Source organism: Manis javanica, chromosome 10 (genome assembly GCF_040802235.1).
Source record: "Manis javanica isolate MJ-LG chromosome 10, MJ_LKY, whole genome shotgun sequence".
NCBI lineage: Eukaryota > Metazoa > Chordata > Mammalia > Pholidota > Manidae > Manis > Manis javanica.
Window position 1 is genome coordinate 115,743,892 of NC_133165.1, and position 24,603 is coordinate 115,768,494.

Below are 24,603 nucleotides of genomic sequence, written 5' to 3' on the forward strand. Positions count from 1 at the left end.
TGGTTTAAAAAGAGGGAGTGCATCTGCTCCTGGCCAAGGTGGAGTGACAGACTGCATTCAGCCCCACCTGAAACAACCAAAGAACCAGACAGGGTATATGATGTAGCAGTTTTCAAGACACCGGACATCAGTCAAGGAAATGGAACAGCCTCTGAGAGATGGAAACAAAGCAAGCCTACAATTGCCCCAGCTTCCTGCCCCGAGGGAGTTCCCAGGCCACGGTCCAGTGAGGAGGCACCCAGGCACACCCCAGAAAACTCCCTGAGTTGCAAAGATGGAGTGAGAGTCCAGGAAGACCCAGGTAACTAGAGTTCATGACATAGTATCAGAAAGAGCTTTCCACAGAGAATGCTAGAATGTGCAGAGGGACCCTCAGGTGTTCCCCAGAGTGCCGTCCACTCACGTGAGGACACTGCTCAAGGTCATGACACTCGAGAATCACCTAGAAGATTAAAAGACACCGTGCCTGGTGCCCTCATAGGGCTGCAAATAATGCCTATTCCCACCAGCTAGCCTGGAAAGAGTTATAATTCTGGTGGGACATTCTGGCAGAGAAGGTCGAGTTTGCAGAAAGATCTGACCTCTGTAGTGGAGAATAAATAGCCCTAGACTAACCACGCACCCAAACCCATCTAATGTATCACGAGAACAAGACCCAAAGGGATCACACTGATTCCAAGTAACTGAACTGCATCTCAGATCAGAGCTTAAGAATGTGTGTTGGAATATAATAGTATCCAGTGCCTAAAAAGTTAAAATTTTACATATGCCAATCATCCAGCCAAGGATTATGAGGCACAAAAAAAGCAGGAAGCATGATCTGTAATGAGGAAATAATCTATCAAACCTGACCCAGAATTCACATAGATGTTAGGATTAGCAGAGAAGGACAACCTAACTGTATTCCACAAGTTCAAATAATAGAGATAAGGGGGATAAAAAAGACCTAAATCAAACTTCATCAAAACTACAACGCATAAGATAAAAAATACAGAGGGTAGGAATAACCGAACGTCACACATTACAGAAGAAAAGATCAGTGAACTTGAAGACATACCAACAGAAATAATCCACAATTAAAGCACACAAGAGGAAAAAGAACCTCCTTCCCCCACCCCCAGTGAGAAGAGCGTCGGTGAGCTGGGGTCAACTAATACATGTGTGATTAGAGTCCCTGAAGAGGATGCCCAGAAAAAAGATTTGAAGAAATAATCACCAAAATGACAAAAATCTGTAAACCCGCAGACCCAAGAACTCAACAAACTCCAAAGCCATGAACATGAAGAAAACTACACTGAGGTATATCATAATCAAATTGCTCAAGAAAAGTGATAAAGAAAAAATCTTAAAGGCAGCCATGGAAAAAGACATATTACAGAGAGAGGGAGAGAATAAGAATGACAATGCAAGCGGGACAGTGGAGCTGCAGCATCTTTAAAGCACTGAAAGAAAACCTATCGTGTATACCTATCTTTAAAACAAAAATAGCTTTCAAAAGATAATTTCAGCAAATAGACGCCCAGTGAAAAATATCTTTCAAAAGCAAAAGGGAAATAATGACATTTTCAAACACACAAAAGCAGGGAAAAATTCAGCAGCAGCACACCTGCGCTACAAGAAACATTAACGAAAGTCCTTCATACAGAGGGAAAATAATACCAGCTGGAAATATGGGTCTAATAAAAGAACTAAGAATGCTGGAAATGGTACTATGTGGGTAAGTATGTAACTTTTTAAAAATTTAAATCTCTTTAAAAGATCACTGGAGAAAAAAACTAAACAAATGGAACAATATATCATGTTTACGGACTAGAAGACTTGATATTGTTAAGATGGAAATCCTACTGAAAATAACCTACAGATTAAATACAATCCCTATCAAAATCCCAGCAGCCTTTTTGGCAGAAACAGAAAAGTCAATCCTCAGTTTCATATGGAATTGCAAGGAGCCCTGAGTAGCCAAGACAACCTTGAAAAAGAACAAAGCTGGAGGACTCACACTGCCCAATTCCATGACCTACTACAAAGTTATAGTGATCAAAACAGTGTGTTACTATCATGAGGATAGACATAAAGACCAACGGAATATATTTGATAATCCAGAAATAAACCCATACATCTATGGACAACTGATTTTCAACAAGGGTGCCAAGACCACTCAATGGGAGAGAATAGTCTCTTCCACAAGTGCAGGGATATCTGGATATCTACTTGCAAAAGAATGAAGTTGGACCCCTACCTCATACCATATACAGAAATTAACTTAAAATGGATCAACAACCCAAATATAAAAGCTGCAACTACAAAACTCTTAGAAGAAAACATAGAAGTTAATCTTCATGGCCTTGGATTTGACAATGAATTCTTAGTTGTGCCACCTAACTATGATGAACAAAAGAAAAAAATAGATAAATTGGACTTGGTCAAAATGTAAAACTTTTGTATATCAAAGGCTATTATCAAGGCAGTGACAACCTACAGAATAGGAGGAAATATATGTAAATAAAATCTCTAATAAGGGTCTAGTATCCAGAAGATGTACATAGCTCTTACAAACAACCCAATTATGGCAATGGACTTGAATAGACATTTCTCCAAAGAAGATATACAAATGTCCAAAAAGCACATAAAAAGATGCTCAACATCATTAGTTATTAAGGGAAATGCAAATTCACAGTGAAATACTATTTTATACACTTCACATGACCATGGCTAAAACAAACAAACAAAAATAAGTGTCGACAAAGATGTGGAGAAATTGGAACACTCATACATCATCTGTAAAAATATTAAATGTAAAATGCTCTGGGAAACAGTTTGGCAGTTCCTCAAAAAGTTAAACACAGAGTTACCATGTGACCCAGGAATTCCACTCCTAGACATATGTCCAGAGAACTGAAAACAAGTACAATTTAAATCCTTGCACATCAATGTTCACAGCAACAATATTCACAATAGCCAGAACATGGAAACAACCCAAATGTCCATCAGTGGATGAATGGATGAATTGCGGTCTATCTATAGACTAGAATATTATTCAGTCATTAAAAAGGAATGAAGTGCTGATTTATGCTACAATATGGATGACTTAAAAAACATGCTTATTGAAAGAAGCCAGACACAAAAGGTCAGATAGTGTATGATTCCATTTATGTGAAATATCCAGAATAGGTAAATCTATAGAAGTAGAATGTATATAAGTGGTTCTCAAGGGAGAGAGGGGGAGTGGAGAGTAACTTCTTAATGAGCACAGGGTTTCATTTTGCAGGGATAGAAATGTTTTGGAACTCAGTAGAGGATACCTCTCCATTTATGTAGAGACTTCTACACAAACTTTCAAAATATTAAAGAAGAGGATGTATTTCCCAGCTTACTCCATGAAAGAAAAAATGCAGACATAACAAGAAACTATAGAACAATGTGTCTCATGAACAGAGATGCAAAAATTCTAAATTCTTTAGCTAGTTGAACCCAACAATATAAAAAAAGGATAATACACCAAGGTTTACCTAAGGAATGCAAGGTTGGTTTAATACTAGAAAACTGATTAGTGTAATTTACCACGTTAACAAAGTTAAGCAGAAAAACTACATACAGTCATCTCAATAGATGCAGAAAAAGCATTAAACAGAAATCTATATCCATTCCTGATAAAAACTCTCAGCAAAGTGGAAATAGAAAGAAACTTCCTCAATCTGACAAAAGCCATCTACAAAAATCCTACAGCTGACATCCTATGAATGACGGAAGACTGAATATCTTACCCCTCAAACAAGGAACAAAATGGGGATGTCTGCTCTCATCACTTTTATTCAACATTGAACTAGAGGTTCTAGCCAGGGCAGCCAGGCAAGAAAAATAAATAAAAGGCATCTATATTGGAAAGAAGTACAATTGTCTTTATTCACAGATGACATGATCATCTGTGCAGAAAATCTCATGAATCTACAGCACAGCTACCAAAGCTAATAACTGAGTTTGACAATAATGCAGAAACAAAATCAATATACATAAACCGATTGTATTTCTATATATTTACAACAAATAATCAGAAGTTGAAACTTCAATATTCTATTTACAGTAGTATCAAAAAATATGAAATATGCAAAGATAAATCTGACAAAATGTATGGCCACTTATACCCTGAAAACTGCAAAACATTGCTGAGAGAAATTAAAGATCTACATACATGGAGAGGTATCATGTGTTCATGAGTTAGAAGAGTCACATATTAAGATGTGCCCCCTGCCCAGATTATCTGTAGATCCAGTACCATGCCAGTCAGAATTCTAGCAGGCTTTTTTGCAGACACTGACAAAATGACACAAACATTCATGTGGGAATGCACAGAACCTAGAAGAACAGAAGCAACTTTAAAAACGAGGACAAAACTAGAGTCACACTGAATAATTTTAAGACTTATTATGAAGCTACGCTAATCAAGAGAGTGTGGTATTGGTGTGATGACAGCTTAAGAGGTCAGTGGAACAGGATAGACATTCCACACATTATGGGCAGCTTATTTTTGACAAAATGCAAATGCAGTTCAGTGGAGAAATGGTCATATGATATAGTCTTTTTAACAACTGCCATTGGAACACGTGAATATTTGCAGGCAAAAGAAAAAGAACACGGAAGAGCAGACTGGCTCCATATGCAAAAATTAACTAAAAAAAGACCCTAAACCCAAATGGAAAGCCTGCAAGTATAAAAGTTTAAAAGAAGACCTTTGTGATCTTGAGTTAGACAAAGATGTCTTAGATATGACACCAAAGGCATGATTCATAAAGGGCAAATGGACAAATTGGACTTGATAAAAGTTAAGCATTTTTTGCTCCTTGAAAGACACTGTTAAGAGAATCAAAAGACAAGCCACAGACTGGGAGAAAACAGTTTCAAAGTGTATATCTGATATAGGACTTGTATCCAGACTATACAAAGAATTGTCACATGGAGCACGGGGTGCGGAGATAGACGCTACAGCGTCCCAGGTGGCATCCAAGCAGGTGTGCTTCTGCCCGTTTGTGGGCCCGCAGACCAAGGAAGAGATGTGCCCTGGGCCCCACCGAGGGCCGTGACATGCGCCTTCCCCTCCACGCTGGACTTGCGATCCTGGGGCTCCATGCCTGCGGCCAGCATGCTCACCCACCTGTCAGTGGAGAAAAGCCAGTGGCAATTGCATGTGGGTGTTTTCCATGAAAATCTCAGAATGCAAATGCGTCACCTCAATCACAGGAGAGGCGGCACGATGGGGAAGCGAGTCCTCTCCCCTGCTGACCGTCAGTCCCCGACCTGCAGAGTGCGGGCAGGCGCTGGGCTCCAAGAACACTGAGGAAGCCCAGCAGCTGGAGGCAGCCGTTGCCAACCAACCCTCCACCTGGTGTGAGCACTAGCCCGCTCACTGCGGAGGCCACGTGCAGCTCCAGCTCTGGGCACAGTGATGAGCCCTGTCCCTGGCTGTCTTCTAGCCCTGCCCTTGCCTCGCTCACCTGCAACCCTCAGCACAGCTTAACCTCTTGACCTCAGTTTCCTGCCAAATGGAGATGGTGGTGCTGCCCCTGGGGGCCCCCCATGCAGGCTGGGACAGTGCTGGCACAGCTTTTAAGCCAAAGGCCCCATGTGGCTGCCCTGTGCCAGAGACCAGGCTCCAGGTAGCTGCCTTCTACCAACTTCAGAAGCCCTTCCAGGTGTCGCAAGGGCCCAGGCAGGTGTCCATGGCTACCCTGCTCTGGAGTGGGTCCCAGGCCAAGGGAGGGAGGGAGAGAAGACTGGGGGTACCGACTTCCCTTCCCATTAGAGAACGTTCCCATGGCACCCGGGCTGGGGCCTCATCCTGGCAGGTAGCCCTTCGCACAAAGTGATAAAGATGACACTTGGCCGGCCTTGCGTCTGTCCCTCCTCACCCATCCCTCAAAGGCGTGCGTTTGTTTTTCCTACCCTTGGAATACGTCAAACACGTTTGAACAGAATCACTAACAGCAACATCCTCAAAGCCAGCACTGAGGTGCAGACACCCCGCCCCCCAAAGCTACCCACAGGGCCTTTCTGCATAAAAGGCTCCCCTCCTTTGAGATGAGTTGTGCTTCTGGGATCCTGCCCGTCCCGGCAGGACAGATGGCCTTGGCGGTCCACCAGGTTCTAATTAGCACTAATTGGTGCCTTGGCGATCGGGGAGACAAGTCACCTGTAGCCAAGCTTCCCGCCAAGGAGCTGAAGTGGTTCCCATTGGTTCAGAGCATCAAAGGCAAGTGAACCAAAGCCGATGGTCCCATGAAGCTCATGGTATTTCGTGCCCCTTCCCGCTGTGCCCCCTCGGACCAGGCTCCTCCGCAGAGGCCACGGGAAAGGTGGGGAAGGTGGGGCTTGCGCAGCAGCCAGCCTGGGGCTCTCGGACAGCTGGGTCCTGGCCCCCAGCCAGCTGTCCTGTTGGCTGCTGTGACTGCGAGGCTGCCACTGGGATGGGGCACTGCCACAACACCACAGTGGCAACCTCAAGGGAGGCCCGCAGCCCCTTCTTGGGGATACTCAGCACACAGCCGAGATGACAAGGCTGCTGTGGGGCAGGAGCTGAGGTCCATCATGCCCTTTCTGCATGCCAGTCTGTGTAGGGCTGGAGGCCCACAGGGGTCTGAGGGGGGGCTGGGGGAAGTCAGAGTGCCAAGGGTCCTGGGTCAACATGGGCCCCAGCCATTCCGGAAGAAGGGACCGCAGAGGAGCTGGGGTGAGGGGGCATGGCTGGTGGCGCCCCCACGGTCAGGAAAGAGCAGGTGCAGAGGCCCAGAGCAGAAGGCACACGCACTGTCGCTCTGCCACGCAGGTTCAGAAAGGCACCATCTCCCTGCAGCTGACACCCTGGCTTCCCCCACCTCCCTCTCTTCCCCAGGGAGCTCTAGCTCCTGGCCCAACCCACCCATTTCCCAGAAGGGGTAACTCAGCAGCAAGGACCTGCCCCAGCTGCATTGAGCCTGAGGGGTGCAGAGGGAATGACCAGAACCCAGATACTGGGCTCTGGCTCTGCGCTGCTGGTGGCCCCCGCCTCCCTCCGGGGCCAGAGGGCACTTCTTTTTTTAAAGCCTGATACATTTCTCTTCTGTTTAATACTGGTATTCTGAAACAAATTGACTCTATAGGCAGAGTAAGTCTTTGGAGACCATGTAGCATCTAGAGATGAGAGAGAGGACACCGGTGAATCCTCAGTTCTCCTCCAAAAAGGCTGCACGCAGGCCCTCAATGAGGCAGGTGCCTCCGTCAGCAGCTCTGGAAGTCTCTGGCGGTTCACAGGGTGGAGGCTGCTTTTAGTGACCTTTGGTGACTGCTCAGGGATGATGGCTTCTTGGGGCCCTGGGAACAGCCTGGTGACAGAAGCTGCAGCGGGAGGCAGGCCCCCTGGCCCAGCCACCTGCCGTGACTTCCTGTGTGCAGGCCCCAGGCCACGCCGGTGAGGCGCAGAGCAGCGGGGAGATGCTTCTCCCCTCAGAGCCCAGTGCACCCCCGACCCCGCCCGTGGTCTGACCCAGGAGACAGCCGGGTCAGCCCGGCCCCGTTCCTCTGGGGGCAGGCTTGCTTTCTCACCAGTTTGTGGGGCAGGAGTGGGGTCAGGGGCAGGCGTGAACTCCATCTGTACTCCCCAGAGGCCCCTCCACCCGGCCCCCCTCGGCTGCGGGAGACAACATTCTAGAGGCACCCTCTGTCTTTAGGGAGGACACTGCATGGGATCCATTGATCTCATTGATTTGCTAGGAGTGTGAATACATTTCTCTCCTGAAAGTTTCTGTCAAAGCTCCATTTGGCTGGGCTTGGGTTTCTTCTTTCCTAATTGAATTCCATCTGTGTGGGAGAGAACAGGAAAAATACTGTTGGGCTCTGCCCGGCTCCTCCCCTGTGCGTTTCAGACGGCCCAGGAGGAGGAGGGCGATGGCCGGGAAGGGCCTCCCTTCAGGCCCGTGTGAATGAGCAGAGCCGTCCTGACCCCGTGTGCCCGCGGGGGTGGGGCAGGGGGCCCCGGGACCATTCCTACAGGCCCGGGCATCCTGCGGATTCTGGGACTGCCCTGGGAGAGAAAGCTAGAGGCAGCCCGGGGTCCTGAGGGGTGGGGGGTCCCGCAGGAAGCCCCCCGGGGGAACAGGGCCCCCTGCTGAATGAAGTCACGGCTCACTGTGGCCCTCGCCGTGTCCCCTGCGGGTGCGCTGTGGTGCACTCACAGACACCCAGGGCTGTGGGAGAGGCTGCAGGCACAAAGGCACGTGGGCCAACCTAAACACCCAGGTGCTGCTGGGTTTGTGCGCAGAAGCCAGTGAAGCGAGGGAGGCCTCTGCTTAACTCAAGGGCCTGGCGGCTGGCGCCCAGCAGCCCCTCAGGGGCGGGTCCCATGACTGCTGGCAGTAAGCCGAGTGAGCCTCTGGACCCCTGGGACACCCCCAGGAACAGTGCACAGGCGTGATGTTGGAGTGACAGTGACGGCCCCCTCCGCACAGCACTCTGCCCGGTGTTGGCTCATATCTGCCAAAGATGGACATGGAGGCTGACCTGTCTCACCTCCTCCTTCGTGCAGCTCCACGGGGTCTGACTGGATCTGAGCGCAGGCCTCTCCACTGCCCTGCCTTTGTGCTCCCCCGACTCTGCCCCTTGAGTGTCCCTGTGCCCGGCCCACATGGTACATGCCTCACGTAGGGGCCTGGACAGCCCCGCTGCTGCGGCCGAGGCCAGACCCATCCTCCCAGGGGCGTGTGGCCGGTGGAAACCACCCGCCTGCCCGCTGTCTGACTGCACCGCACGCTCTGTATCTCGCTGCCCCGGTCAGGCTGCAGCAGAGGCTTAATTAACAGGAGGAAACATCGCTCACTGGAAGCTGGCAAACACCCCTCCAGACTCAGGCCACATTCCTGATCTTGGGAGGGCCACACCCTGCTGGTGCTGCTGAAGATGTGGGGGGCACCCAGCGTGAGCCCTGGGGCAGCCCCTCGTTCACAGCCCTGCCCTGGGGCAGCTAGAAGTCCAGTGACCCATGGACCGACCAGCATATACTATGTTAGTGGGCTGGCCAGGGCACCTCAGGGAGCCTGGCTGGCAGGTCCAGGGCCCCACCTCTGGCCAGGGGTCAGGCATCGTCCCCAGTGCCAGCCCGCCCAGGGCTCGTCAGTGCTAGGCTGAGCGCCAGTGGTGCTGACTGGGCTCCGCCACGGGCGACAGCATCACATGACGGATGGAGAGGAACTGGGGACAGAGAGGTTAACTACCGCTCCTGGAGTCACACAGCTCTAAGGGAAAGAGCTGGCTCCAGCCCACCCTCACCAGGCTCCCTGCAGCAGATGGAGGAATGGAGGAAAGGAGGCCCAGAGACTGCAGCTCAGAGTTGGGGGGAGGCAGCCCGTGCATGCGGGTGATGCTGGCCTGGGCCCTCAAACTGGGGAGGCTGGCATTCCAGCTCCTGTTCTGGAGACAGAGGAAGAGCAGGGATGTGCCCCTGAGTGCAGAGCAGGGAACGGGCGCAGGGGCGGGGGTACGGCGGGGCTGGCTGTGGCTCCGCTCCAGGTGACAAGGCCCCCCTCCAAGCCCAAGGGCACGGCACACCAGTAGGTCCCGGGAGAAGGCTACCCCCCTTCAGAGGCGCCATGCCAGGGCAGCTTCAGGGCTGGGGAGACGTGCAGCTGTGAGACCAGGGCTCAGCCATGCCTGGGGCTGGCCTGTGCATTGCACACCCATGGAGCCAGGAGGTGAGAGGAGCCTGCTCGGGGTGTGTGGCCAGCGAGAGCCAGGGCACTGGGAGATGCGGCCACAGCCACGCTCATCATGCCCCGGCACAGGGCCTCACCACACAGCTCCCCCTGACGCCTACTCCTTGCCCCACAGGGATTTGCTTTTACACCTGCGGAGAGCTCGCCGGACATCACCCATGTGGCCCTGCCTCCCTCACTCCCACCAGCAGTCCTCACGTGGCCAAGGATAGTAATGTCCCTGATGAGACTAGTCATCGCCGCCACTGTGGGGCATGTGGGGCACGCTGGGCCCTGTGCTGCCATGTGCCTGCCCAGGCTCGCTGCCTTTTGCCCTTCTCCGTGCTGCTCTTGTCCCCAAAGCTCCTCTGGGTGCTGTTTGCTTCGAGTGGGCCCTGGGGTCATTTCCTCTGCTTGCAGCAGTGCCGTCCCTCTGTTACAGGTGACAGGCCAAGGCACAGAGAGGATAAGAAAACTTGCCCAGGGTCCCAGCGCTAGTGTCGGAGATCCGAACTGCTGCAGAGCTCATCAGCGCGCCTGTGCTGCCAGGTGCCAGGGCGCGGTGCCCATCCTCAGGCACAGTGACCCGCTGGTGGAATGGGTGAGGCAGCCTGGCAGGAACCTCCCTCCTGTCTCCAGGGATCCTGAAGACTCCTTTGCCCCCAGGAGTGCCATCCCAGAGCCCCCCTTGATGGCCCAGGTATGTGGCACCCCTCCCTGGGCAGAGCAGCCCCCAGCTGCAGCGCCCTTCCCCACCAAGCTGTGGGCACACACCAGAGCCTGGGACCTGCTGCTCTGTAATTTCAGATGTCACTGGGCATGTGTGTGTTATTGGGTGGTACTTACATCCTAAGCTTTTCAAAAGCAAACCCAAGTAAGTACATACTTGGGAACCATAATTCTAAGCTTGGAGGAGTCCCTGGAGGCAGACGGGGGGCATGGCATCATGGCTGCTAACTGGGCCCTCTGTGTCCCTTGATTTGACAGTATCTGCATCCAGTGGGAGGGAGCCCCTGATGCCAACATCTGTCCAGCCCTTGGTCCAGCCCTGCCCTTTACAGGAGGGTCCAGCGGGACTCCCAAAGCACAGCCTCCAGAGCAGTGCCTGGCCACCGGCCAAGACCAGGGCACCGGGGCCAGACGCTGGGTGCAGGTGACACATGACCTCCATCCTCCCCGAGCCACAAGCACTGAGATGCCCAACAGCCTGTGCCATCAAAGGCCCCACCAGGCACAGGTCAGGACCAGTGGCTAGGGAAGCCTAGGGAGGCCTCAGCCCCCAGCCAAGCCTCAGGGTCTGATGGGGACGCCGCTGAAGGCCCCCACGCTACAGCAAGGGTGTGGGAAGCAGACAGCTATCAGTGGCATTCTGGGGGCAGCGGGCAGCCAGGGGAGGTGTCTGACATTGCAAAATGTGTTTGGAAAAAAATAAAAACAGCCTATGAACTCTAGCAGCTTACAAAGGTGTCTCCACCTGCATCTCACAGTGTAGAGGTCAAGGGCACGGCTCCTGGGCCCAGACTGCCCTGTACCGAGGAGACCTTCAGCAGGCCACTGGACCTCACTGGCCTCACTTTTCTGCTGTACGGTGTGGGGATGGTGGCGCCTGCTCTGGGCAGCCAGCTGAGTCGGGGAGGATGGGCACCCAGAGCCAGGGGGGCAGAGGCCGGGCTGAGTCCCTGGCACAGGGCCGTCCCCGAGAGGCCACAGCAGGTGTCTGTCACTGCCCCTGTCATTGACGCTGGAGAGAATGGCCTATGAGCAGGACAGGGGATGGTCAGCAGTTTCTGGAGAGGTGATTCGGTGACGGGAGCCCCTGCCTGGGAGGAGCTCTGTCCTGGCCGAGCCCCATGGTGACATGGAGGCCCCTCCTGAAGCTCCAGCTTCCCTCCCAACTTCACCCCACCCTCCCCGGGGGACCCCCATCAGTTTCTCATCCGGCCCAGTTCCCGGTCCCCACCTGCCTGGACCCAGTCAGCTGCCTCTGCCCCACTGCAGGGTCCTGCCAGCCCCGTCTGCTCAGGGGGTCCTCAGGGTGCCCAGGGAGTGGACAGGGGAGCCGGCGGTAGGCCAGCCTGAATGCCTCCAGCCTCCCCAGAGCAGGGGGATCCTGCTTGGGGTACACCTCTCTGAATAAAGCCCTGGAGCCCCCTCAGTGAGGGGGGTGTGCAAGGCCCCTGTCCCAGTGAGGAGGCTTCTGGGCCTGGGGACATGGCCGAGGGCAGCCTCAGGCAGAGGGGTGGGTGCCACCACCCACAGCCCTGCTCCCCAAGCTGCTTGGCCTCCTGGCCCCCCCGTTCCTCATGCTCATCCTTCAGCGTGTCCCCTCTGTCCCCAGCTGTCCCCCTGCCTGCCTCATGGCCACTGTGGGGATCTCCCTGCCTGCCTGCTCCCAACCTAAACTCGGGAGCCAGGGCAGGCACCCCTCCTGCACTCAGGGAGGCCTGCCTGGGGTTTCGGGGAGCCCTCCCCCCGAGTCTGAGCAGGAGCTGCCTGACTGCTAACGGTGGTGAGGCCCCGTGACCCGCAGACTCCAGCGCCCAGAGGCCAGGAGCAGAGGCCAGGCCGGCAGTGACCCGTGGCGACAGAGCAGCCCCGCCACTCACTTGCTCTCTCTGAACACATCAGTGAGCTTTTTGGAGATTTACTCTCCCCCCAGCCCTGCCTTCATTATCCATGACACGAATGCCATTCCCAGGTGGCTTCCGTCTGGTGGGCTGAGCCCCCTGGGAGCCCGTGCTGCCATCTGCAGAGTGAGGGAGGGGCTGCTGCTCCCCATCCCCAAGTGGGCACGGAAGGCCACTCACCCAGAGGCATGCGGGTCCAGCTGCCCCTCAGAGAAGGTCTCTGATACCCTCCGCCAGGCCCCTGAAGCTTCTGGACTGTTCAGAGGGCAAGTTACCTCTCATTGAGCACCTGCTTTAGGCCCCGTGCTGGGCTAAGGGATTTGTATAAATGTCCTCATTTCCCACTGTTCCCAGCAGGCTCGTGGAGTCTGCACCACTGTCCTCACTTCCCACCTGGGGAAAGACAGGCCCAGATGGGAGGCACACTTGCTGAAGGACACTGAAGCCCTGCAGGAGCTGAGACCTGGGCCCAGGATGTGTGATGTTGGCCCGCCAGGGTCTGGGTCGGGCTGGAAACCAGGCTCGCCTCCCAGGCCCATCCTGCGGTGGAGGCAGCCGGCCGGGACCCGAGCTCAGAGCCACACACACGCACATACGCATGCAAGCCCGCTCACACGTATGCACATACAAGTACTCGTGCCTGACCTTCCCCATGCCCACCGGGCCCACTGCGGCCCTCCAGCAGCCTTAGAGCTCAGCCAGGCCTTCAGTCACATCCTGTGGAAGACTGTGGCCAGGGCTGGGTGGGGGCCTGGGTGGCCTTCCCGGGCACCACCTGATGGGGGTTGGGTCAGCCAAGTTGCTTCCTCATCAGAAATGCACCCTCCCCGCTGGGGCGAAGCCAGGCCTGTCGGCAGCAGGCCGGGTCCCTGTGGCTGTTTTTCATACTCCCACGGACACCGCATGCTCTTGGCCGAGGGTGAGGCTGATGGGACCCAGATGGGAATGGGGTAGGCCTCAGAGGGCAGTGCGGGCTGGGTGAGGCTGGGGGCTCCACCTCCTGGTTTAGGGGCCCTGCTCTGCCTGGATGAGGGTGACGCCAGCCCTGGCCAAGGCCCAGGTGTCTTCCCAGAAGGCCACATACAGGCGTCGGGTGCGCCCCATGGGTCCCCAGGGAGTCTGTGCTGGGTGATTTGGCTTCACCTGGGGGGACAGTGCGGGCGCTCCCCTGGGCTGGCACGGGGGTCTCAGGCCAGCTGTGGGCTGAGACTGGTCACGGCAGCTGCCGGGTATGGCAGGGAGAGCCCCCCTCAGTCCCGGGCCTGGCTCTGTATGCCAGTCCCTTTGTCCTCCCTGGGTGTAAATGGGGCATCACCAACCTAGCGGTTCTGAGGAGGTCATGGTGAGGTCATGGTGTGCGAATAGGCTGTCCCGGGCCACGGTCAGGCCCTCGTTTCTGCAGTCTGCTCTTCTCGAGTCCCAACGCCCAGGAGGGCCCCCTGCTGGTCCCAGACCCTCCTTCCCGCTCACTCAAGGGAGCCCCGGCTGCCACCAGCACCACAGCCACGCCTCACCTCCCGGAAGCACAGCTGAACCGCCCACCCTGATTCGGGTCTGGCCGCCCCACCCCAGCTCATTTTCAAGGGCGCCTCAAAGGTTTCTCCAACACGGGAATGATGCCACCACTCCGTGTGCTCCTTTCTGGTGGCGATGCCACCTTCCGTCTTCTGCGACTGCAGTGCCGTGGGGCTCCCCTCCATGCAGAGCCCCTGCTGCATCTGCCCCTTCTGCTCTTCCTTCTCTGGGAGCCTCAGCCTCAGGAGGCTCCATCTTCTTTGCCCCGCCTGCCTCCTGAGGCTGGCCTGAGGGCCACTGTGGGCCCGGGGGCACAGGGCACAGGTGTGGGGCTGCCTGCCCACCCGTCCGCCCGGAACACAGCCTCAGATTCTCAGACAGCCCTCCAGGAGCCATGGCCCGGCCAAGGGTGGCCTATCCTTCCGCCCTCCCTCACCTGGGGGTCTTCTCCCTTCTGGGTTCTCCCCAGCCCGGCCCTTTCCTGCCTCCCAGGCCTCTCTTGGAACCCCTGCAGACCTGACATTGGCCTGTGGTCACTCCCTGGCCACCCGTGAATGAGGCAGAGCTGGGCGCCAGTGAACAGAGCATGAGGATAGGGGGCTCCCAGCCCCATCCTCCGCATGCCTGTCGCCCTGTCCCCGCGGGCTGCAGCCCCCAGAGATGGTTGACTCCCCTCCACCCTGCCCCAGCCCATCCCCACTGCACAGACTTTTTCTAAGAGGTCAGTTTCAGCCGGCTGCTGGCCAGGCTCTTCTGAAGGGTCACTGGCTGCTGGGCTGGCGAGGCCTTGCTCACCCAGGCGTGGTGAGTCCGGCCATGTGCTGTCCGGGATGTGCGGCCAGGCCTTGGGGTCAGGCTGGGTGGGTGCTAATGGCCGTGGGAACCTGGGTGGTCTCTGGATGCCCCTGTCAGGCCTCCTGTGGGGATGGGCTGGCCTGGGGCCCCAAGCCCTGAACGCCCCATGAGGACGGGTGGGCCTTGCCGTCCTGAGGGCTGTCCTAGGATCCTAGGGCAGCAGAAGCCATCAGCAGGTCGGCCCCTGCTGTTCTGTTCCCAGTCTGCCCGCTCCCAACAGGGCTGGCTGGCGGGAAGCTCTGGTGGGGGCCCCTCACCCCTGGCCCCTCCTGCCAACCCTGCTGAGACTAAAGCCTGAGCCCCACCCCCACCCCATTGACTCCACGGAGCTTCATCCGCCGGGCCTTTCTTTCTCTGCCGGACCGTGTAAAAGGCCGCGTCAGCGCCTGCTTTTGTCTGGCCCTGCACGCAACTGCTGTTCTCAGGACGGGACAAAGCCAGCTCGTTCGCAGCCGCCTGGGCGGATGGAGCGATTCAGTGTTTGGATAATTCGACCACAAAAAGCATGTGGCCCTTTCGCCTCCATCAGCTGGACTCCACACCCCCACCCCTCTGTGGCCTTTCAGGACTCTCCAGAGAGAAAATTCCCACAGGCCCCAAAGGCAGGAGCGAGCCCTGGACAAACAGTGGCTTTGGCCTCTGACACCCGCTGTCCAAACCCTCCGGGGCCTAGGGCCTGTTACTGCTGCCCCGAGCTCCAGTTCCCCATGCGGAAATCAGGATGGGGGCCTCCCCCTGCAGATGAGGGCCTGCAGGGCCCGGGGGGGTGTTCTCCTTGTCAGCCAGTGGGGGACTCCGGGCAAGTCACTCCCTTTAGCTTGGTTTCTTGACTGGCCTCAGCTTCATTTCTAATGGACAAAAATCTGGGCAAAACCACATTTGCATCCCAGAGTTTTGCAAGGCCTAAGTCAGGTCACCAAACGGCCAACACACAGTGTGACTAGGAGATGGTGGCCCTTCCGCCCCAAACCACAGGGCTCTGTGTGCCCAGGGGGCAGCTCAAGAGTGCTGGGCGTGTGTGGTGGGAAGAGAGGAGACATGCTGGGATGCGTGTGGTGATCGGGCTGCCGTGCAGAGGGAGGCGGACACCTGCTGGGCCCCAGAAGCTCAGGCCCTGTGCTCCCTCTCTCAGGACCCCGTCAGACTGACACCCGCTGTCGGCCCAAGACCACATCTGTTTCTCCAGCAAGGACCTCGTCCCTGAACTCGCACCCCCCACTGCGCAGACCCCAGCCCTCCCTGGACTGCAGTTCCCCTCGGCGACGGGGGCACTGACCCTCCACCTCCTCAGCCACCCCCTGGGCTGGCACTCTAAAGCCCTTGTCATGGCACTCCTGGGTGTGGCCCATCCTTGGGGCCATCCAGACAGCCCTTTGCAGCTCCTGTTTCTGCATGGAGAGACCCAGGCCCTGAGAAGGGGAGGGCTGGCCTGGGGCCCCGAAACCCCAGAGACCCCCTCAAGCCCCACAGAGAGCCCTGGCTGGGCCTGCATGTAATGTCCTCTGGGTGGCCCAGCTGCCGTGCTCGGGGGGCCTCTCTGAGCAGTGGGGGGCTGGTTCTCCTGCCCACCCCAGGGCTTCTCCGTCTGGACCTGCCCTGGACAGCTGTGCTGTGAGGGCTGCAGTCAGCTGGACCTGGGCTCCGCCTGGGGAGGAGCCCAGCAGGGAACTGCAGGTTGTATGAGCAGCCCCTAGGCTTGGCAAACTCGACCAGGGCTGTCAGGAACCACCTGTCCCTTCCTGCCCTGCGTGTCCTAGGCCCCGGGGCAGTCAGCTCCCAATAGTAGGAGACAGGGCATCCTGCAGGCCAATCACCTCACTGTACAAGTGGGGAAACTGAGGCGGGGGGAGGGACCAGCAGCAGGTCGAAGAGGGAGGCAGCAGCGATTCCATAGCTGAGAAACCCACCAGCTTCCCTGTGGACTGAGCTCTCTGCTGGTCAAGACCTGGGAGGGCTCTCACTGCAAAACAGCATTGAATGCAGGTATTGCCCAGTGATTCCCAAACTGTGTTCTATGGAACCCCACAGGGCAGGAAAGCTTGGCCACAGAAGGGCTCAGTGGTCTACAGGGTCAGAAAATAGCGTGGAGCACAGAGCCATGAGCGTGGGGCCACGATGGTGGGATGTCAGGCTATGAAAGAGGTGGCTTTGTGTGGGGACATCCCCAAGGAGCCACCACTTCCTGTCAGGGCCCTGCTGGCCCCTTCCCCAGCATCACTGTCCCAGTCACACCTTTGGTCTCACCCGACAAGGCAGGTGCCACTGACCCTGGGCTCGGTCCCTGTTCCAACCCTACTCCCTGGCTGACCCAGATGACAGCTTTGGCTTCCCCGCCTCTTCTGAGTCCCACTCCTGTCCCCGTGTCTGGGGGCGGCTATGAGCCAGTGACAGAAGCCTGGGATGTCTGCACAGGGCCCACGTCTCAGCCTCTGGCCCCCCAGACAGGGCACCAGGGCCTCTGTAGCCTCAGGCTGCAGGTCCGGAAGCTGCAGGTCCAGTGCCAGGAGAATCCTGGGGTGGGGCTGCAGGGGCTCTGGACGCCTGGGGGCGCTGACAAGCCCCACCCCTGGGAAACGGCCAGCAAATCGCCAAGTCCAACGGCAGACATTTCCACCCATTGTGAGACAGAGGCTCCGTAAATTCAGCTGGAACCTCAGCGCGGAGACAAAATCCTTTCTTCTTCCAGGGATGATAGCAATGCTGAGTCTGCTGGTAGAAACAGGGCTCCTCTTCCCTCCCAGACCAGTGGAGCCAAGATGTGTGTGGTTGTGATGCCCACACAATTCATAAGTGCAAACTGCAAATTGGGAGCTGAGGACCCCAGCCTCCGTCAGACTGCTGGGCCCGGCCAGGGCTGAACCGGCACATTTCTGTGGCTCCCCAGTGCTGCGCACGAAGGAGCGCCTCTCGCCCTCTGCCAGGGCTCAGGGGCCTGTGGAGCAGGGCTTCCTCAATCACCCCAGGACCTATGTTGGTCATGGGTGTTTGGGGAGATGAGTTCTCTAAATTTCACTTGCAATTCATTAAAAAACAGCTAGATATCTTTAATCAAATGTCCTAGTAAATGGAGCACCAGAAAATGTGAGCACTGGAAGCCTTTACAGAATTACAGAGATTGAAAGCGCAGCTTGCAAACCAGAAGACGTTAAAATTCATCTGTAGAAAAAGCAAGGCAGGAGCTGGCAGCATTAGTTGGTGAGAGCACAAGAAGTGATGAGATTTCATTCTGAAATCATACAACTGCTCCCGAAGTAGCAGCGCAAATCACCTACTGATGGAGTTCCTATTTTTCACTGGGGGAATTGTTCTGGACTGAAATGGGATGGAACCGAGAGGGCCATGGTTTTACAGGTTCTCTAAGTTGAAGAATCATTTCAAAGAATCATCGAGACAACTTATTTGAGGAGATCTGTCTTTGACGATTTGTCTTTTATTGTTGCATATTTGCACCCAAACGGGGGGGCCAAGAAATCGTACCTGTGAGGACATCTGGGCTGAAATAATTACACATTTCAGTGAATAATATTAGGACTGAGAATGCCTTCTGCCTCCAGAACTCGCTCTGAGCTCCCCTGGTCCCAGTCCTGCAGATATGACCTCGGTGAGACGCCCCGATCTGCAGAGCAGCCGTCAGAACTAACAACACACTCACATATGGGGGCCGTCATAAGCCATTTTGAAGATTATAAGAACATCGATAATAAGTCCATATATAAAAAATCCACTGTGTAGGAGACAACCAAGGACAAACTGAGACAGGACCAAGAATCAACTTTCTACATATGTTATTTTATTGTTCAGGTAATCAATATATGGGAGATTATTTTTTAAATAAGCCTTCATGTGCACTGATGTATAAATTACTTCAGAAATAATTGTATTGATTTCAAAAAGATTTTAGATGTAACTATTTTATAGGTCCACCAATATAATAAAACTAATTTGCTGGTCAATAAATAAATATTGACACAGCTGATAATTGAAATCGTTTTTAGTGCCCACCCCCCATCCTTTTGCTCAAAAGTGTCCCCGTTTGGATGAGAAATAATTTGTTCCCCTGTAGTGACCAGCCTGCCCAGGAGCCCAGCCCCACCGGCTGGCCCCTCCGCCCCGCCCTGGGTCTAGATAGACAGCTCCTTTTCCTGCTCATTCCATGGGGCTTGTGGGCTCTCGGTCCCTCCCCTGGGGTCTCTGTCCCACCCTGGAGTCTCTCTCTCTCCCCTGGGGACTCCATCCCTCCCCTGGAGCAGGGGACAGGATTCAGGGACTTAGGGGTTCGGAGCTGCATCTGGGGGTGGAGGCAGCGTTCTGCTGTGTGGATCTGCTCCCTGCATCACCCACAGCCCCTGGACCACACGATGGTTAAGCCCCATCGCATCACCACACATGAGTCCCTGTGACATCACCCAACAGCCTCATTGCCCAGCTCCGTGCCACCAGTGTTTACTATGCCAGCCCCGGTCCTAGTGCTTGCCCTGTATTGACTCTTTTGTCCCCGCAGCCTGGCCTGGGCCCTACACCCCTCCTCTGGCAGAGCACAGAGAGGTTGATGACCTGTCTGAGGTCATGGAGGGAGGAGGGAGTAGAGCCAGATGTGAACCAGCAGGGGCTCCAGAACCCCCTTCTCAACCACTTCATTACCCTGCCTGTTACCACAGAGATGTGAGTGGCCAGCTTCGGGCCCACCTTCCATGGCACATATGACATGGCCCTGCACCCTCCAGGTCCCTCCCAGATGCCACGCCAAGGGGCTCCCAGGCCATGTGACGCCCTCTTCCCCTACTCATTTATTCACCCACGCAGCCATCAGGCCAGGCCCCGACCATGTGCCGGGCCCTTGGACAGGATTCAGCCCAGTCCCTGTCCCCAAGGGTCCCCCAGCCTGGAAGTAGAGGCGACAGTATAAACCAGTAAACCCTTTTGGGGTGTTAAGGGCCTCTCAAGAGGCCCACCTGACTTCAACCTCTGCTCCAACATCACCTCCTCCAGGAAGCCCCCCTTCCCCCAGGCAGGGCTCTCATGGCCCAGGGGTCCCACTTATCAGGGCCCTGCCCAGAGAGGAAGCAGGAAGGGCTCCCCAGGGGAGGGGATCTGGAGTCTTGCTTGGGAAGGTAAGCAGGAGTCAGCCTGGCAGAGAAGGCGGGGACACGGGTGGGGTTTGCAGTCAGGCAGGTCAGCCAGGGGACCGGGGCCCTGGTGCAGACGGAGGGCTGCAGTCTGTGCTACACTGAGGTCAGGGGCGCCTCTCCCCGCGGCGGGCCTGGGAGGGGGACCCCTCTGAAGTCCACGAGGGAGGGGCTGCCGGGCACCCCGGCTGTCCTGCTGGCCTTGGCCCTGCCCTCCCCCTTTCTCCCAGGACGATTAGCTCAGCCTCAAGGCGCAAGGGAGGTTTCCATACCAGATCTGACCGCAGGAAGGGCTGTGAGAAAACTGCCCGACCCAGGTTCTGAACAAAGCTTATCAGCTCAGCCAGGAGGACAGGGCCCGTGGCCACACTGCCCGCAGGGAAGGCCGGGCAGAGTGAGAGCAGGTCGTGCACCCTCATCCTACAGATGGGCCACGGGGACCCCAGAGCCAGGCCCAAGGAGCCCCTGGGCCACGGGCTGGGGGAGAGAGCACTGGGCTGGGGGTCCCTCCAGCCCCCACCCTCCTGGCTCTGCCCTTCACTGTGGGGCTGCCTCCTTAGCCCACCAGTGAGCGGAGCCACTCCTACTGCCCCTTGGAGGGCACTGACGCGTGACTGGGCAGGACGGGGACCCCAAGGCCCTATCCAAACGGGTTCTGGGAAGATCTGTTTCCTCTCAACTCCATGTTACAAAGAGGGAAACAAGCCCAGGGAGAAGCACCTGGCTTCCTGGAGACCTCCAGGAGGGCGGCTACTTACCTTGATGGCACCCGGGTCCCCTGGCACCAGAGTGGGGAGGTCCTTGGGCAGAGGATAGTGGTGGCCCTTCCTCATGGGGTGGGGGCCTGAGATGGAAACCTGAGCGTGGGGACAAGGTGAGGCCAGGTCACCCACAGAGAAAGGCCCTCGTCTGACCAGGCCACCCTGGGGCTGCCGGCAGTGGCTGAGCTGGGCCCAGCCACCCGGCCTCAGAGGGCGAGGAGGTACAGAGGGCACAGTTTCTTGTAAAAACTGAAGGACCAGCTGCTGGGTTGGTAAACTCATATCTGCAACCGGTTCAGCCAGTTTTGAATGCCCTCTTTGGAGCCTGGGTTGGCTCATTCCCCCAGACAAGCAGTTTCTGCCAGGCCTACTGTGCGCTGTCTGTCCTCAGGGGAAGGGGCTCCACCACGGATGGGCCTGGCTTGATCTCCAGGTCTGTGAGATGAGGAGTCATCCCGTCACTGGGCACCCTGCCAGTCCTCACGTCCAGGGACATGGCCCGGGCACAAGCCCCAGAGAAGGAACCGACACTGACTCCTCACCCACCATGCGCACAGCGCCCACTAGGGCCTCACATCCTCTGGCTTCCTGAAGCCTCGCACTGGCCTCTGCTGGGGTGACTTCCTCTTAGTCAAGGGAATGGATGTCCTGAGAGAGGCATGTAACTCGTGGAGACCCAGATGGGGCCACTAGGGTGATCTCTCCCCAACCACCCCTCCTCCAAGCTCAGGAAACTTCCATGGCTCCCCACGGCCCAGAGAACAGAGTCCAAAGCCCCAGGCCTGGAGTTCCATGGGTATCAGAATATACACCCCTTCCTTCTTCTCTCATCTTACTCCCTAAAATGTCCTTAATAGAACACCAGCTACTGGGCTGCCTGGGCCGCCACTCTGGAGAGGATGGGAGCATTGGACCTGGGGGTGTTCAGCCCAGGGTAGGGGAGAGAGGCCTGGGGTGCACCTGCTGAGAGTAGAATGCTGTCTGGCAGCTGGGCCAGGTGGGGGCTCAGAGGCTGGTGAGCCGGTCTGGGCCTGGGAGGGGCCGTAGGCCTCAGGAACAGGGGCTGGACAGAGGCGCCGTCACCTTCAGTCCCTGGCAAGTGGTCAGGCAGCCAGACCCCAGGGTCAGGGGCTCTGAGTTCAGCCTTCACCACCCCTTCCAGGCTACTGGGGAGCGCTAAGCCTGCTTCCTCACACAGAAAAGGGGGGGACAAGACAACACCCCCTTAAGGAGATGAATGCATCAAAAAAATGTCAGTAGGAGGCAGACAAGAAGCAGTTGTCCAGTCTTTCCAGGGACCACGCTGCCCAGGGGCTGTCTAGGCCATATGCCCCATTGGCCTGCCCAAGGGTCAGGAGGTCACAGCGCCAAGGAGTGTGGTGGGGAGGGAGGTGGGGAGCCGGGCTCCGGGCCTGGGTGGGGTCACTTCTCTACTCACCACAGCCGGTCAGTCCCTGGGTCCCTCCCCTGCAGCAAGAGTAACAACGGGGCCCACCTCCCCCCACCATGGAGGGGATCCGAGGGGCAAAGATGGGAGGGTGGGGTGCGTCAGTGCCGCACGGAGCGATCTGCTGCCTGGATGTTGTTTCGATCTGGTCAGTGATGGACAGCTCTTCAGGAGGGGGATGGCCTGGGAGAGCGTGGAGCCCTGAGGCAGGGACACCCGGGTCTGGGGCCTCCCATACCTTGTGTGCCTGGCGAATCACTTCCCTCAGGAGCCCTGTTCCCTCCGCCTGTAAACTAAGGACAGAAAGCCCCACTCCTGGCCTATTTCCATTGCCTCCTCCAGCTGCCCCCAGGAGCTCCAGGCAGCCCAACCCATGGCCATACTCCAGCTGACCTTGACATTCACAGGTCTGCCTGGCACTTTACAGTTTGCATAGGGCTTTCTGCCCATTGCCTAACCTTGTCTCACTCCCTCTCTGGGCAGGGCTGGGTCCAATTTGCTGATCCAGTGTGAGGAAACAGGGGCTCAGATGAGAATGAGTTACCCAAGGTCCCACGTGGGCTCAGCTCCCCTCCCCTCCCAATGCCCGCAGCAGTGGCACTGATGGGACTTCTCTCTAGGACAGCTGTGGGAAGCCAGCAGTGGGAGATGTCCACCTGGGAGAATAGGGATTCCCACCCCACAACCACGAGGCCTGGTCTGGCTGGGGAAATAGTTAATACTCAAACCACAGCAAGGAATTCCCACCTCTCCCCTCCCCCCATGTACACACCATCACCACAAAACCCAGTTACCAATGTTGGGGAGATGTGGGTGGGTCCCCCACCCCTGCCCACCCTGCCTCCCAGACACCCACTGGGGCCCAGAAAGCATTTCTACGGACCACAGGGCCAGCAAAGGAAATGCCCAAACAGTGGGCCAGCTGCAGGCAGAGCCCTTTCCACATGGCATCTCTTCAAAAGAGCATTGGCCATTTTCTTGATTTAAAAGTATTGCACAAGGCTTTTAAAACTACAGTAGTACACGATACCTAAGACTCTACAGCTCTAATTATCAAGATAGTGCGTGTTGGTGGCTGGGACGAAGGAGAGCCCAGAAACAGAGCCACATAGACACAGTGAGCTGATCTTTGACAAAGAAGCAGAGGCGATGCAATGGAGCAAAGCCAGTCTCTTCAACACGTGCTGGAACTGCTGGACGTCCACACGCACAAAGTGGATCTAGACAAGACAGGCCTTACAGCCTTCACACACTCGGGCTCCCAAGGGATCACACGCCTAAATTCAAAACACAAGACTATAAAACTCCTAGAAGATAACATAGGAGAAATCGTAGATGACCATGGGTACGGCGATGACTTTTCAGATACAACACAAAGGTGTGATCCGAGGAGGAGAGAATGACAAGCTGGGCTTCATTAAAATTGAACACTTACGTCAAGAGAATAAAACAAGCCACCGACTGGGAGAAAGAATTTGCAAATCACATCTGATAAAGAACTGTTCTCCAAAACATACAAAGAGCTCTTAAAACTCAACAATAAGAGAATATACAACTCAATTAAGAAACAGACAAAAGATCTGGAAAGATTCCTCATCAAAGATGGTAAGTAAGCATATGAAATGGCTTATTTCATAGCCCATTTATGACAAATAAGCATATCAAAAGATGTTTCACTAGGCAATCACGAATTAAAATGACAGTGACATTCCACTACACACAAATGGCCAAAGTCCAGAGCGTCGACAACACCAAATGCCAGTGAGGCTGTGGAGCAACACGAACTCTCGCTCGCGGGTGGCATGGCAGTGGCGCTGCCACTCGGAAGACACCTGGTGGTTTCTTACCAAACTAAACACACTCTCACCAGATGATCTGACAACTGCACTCCTTGGTATTCACCCAAGTAGTGGAGAACTTATGTCTACCGAAAAACCTGCCCACACAGATGTTTATAGCAGCTTTATTCATAATTGCCAAAACTTGGAAGCAGCCAAGACATCCTTCAGTAAGTAGATGGATACACTGGTCCCTCCAGATGATGGAATATTACTCAGCACTGAAAATAAATGAGCTATGAAGCCATGAACATGGAGAAACCATAAATGCATATCACTAAGGGAAAGAAGCCAGTCTGTAAAGGCTGTATAGTGTGTGATTCAGACCCCACAACATTCTGGGAAAGGCAGAACATGAGACAATAAAGGATCAATGGCAGCCAGGGCTTAGGGGACGGAGGGATGAAAAGGAGGGGCACAGAAGATTTTAGGGCGGTGAGACTATCTGTGTGATACTGCGATGACGGATACATGTCCTTACGCATTTGTCCGAACCCACAGGGCACGATACCAAGAGTGAACCCTGACGTCAACTATGGACTTGATGGTGTATCACTACTGGTATGTCAACTGCGGCCAATGTACCACCCTAACAGGAGGTGTTAATAATAGGGGAAACTTGGCAGGAGGGAGTAAGATATATAGGAGCTCTGTACTTTCCCCTCAATTTTTTGTAAACCAAAACTTCTGTAAAAAAAAACCATTTAAAAAAACAAAAAAG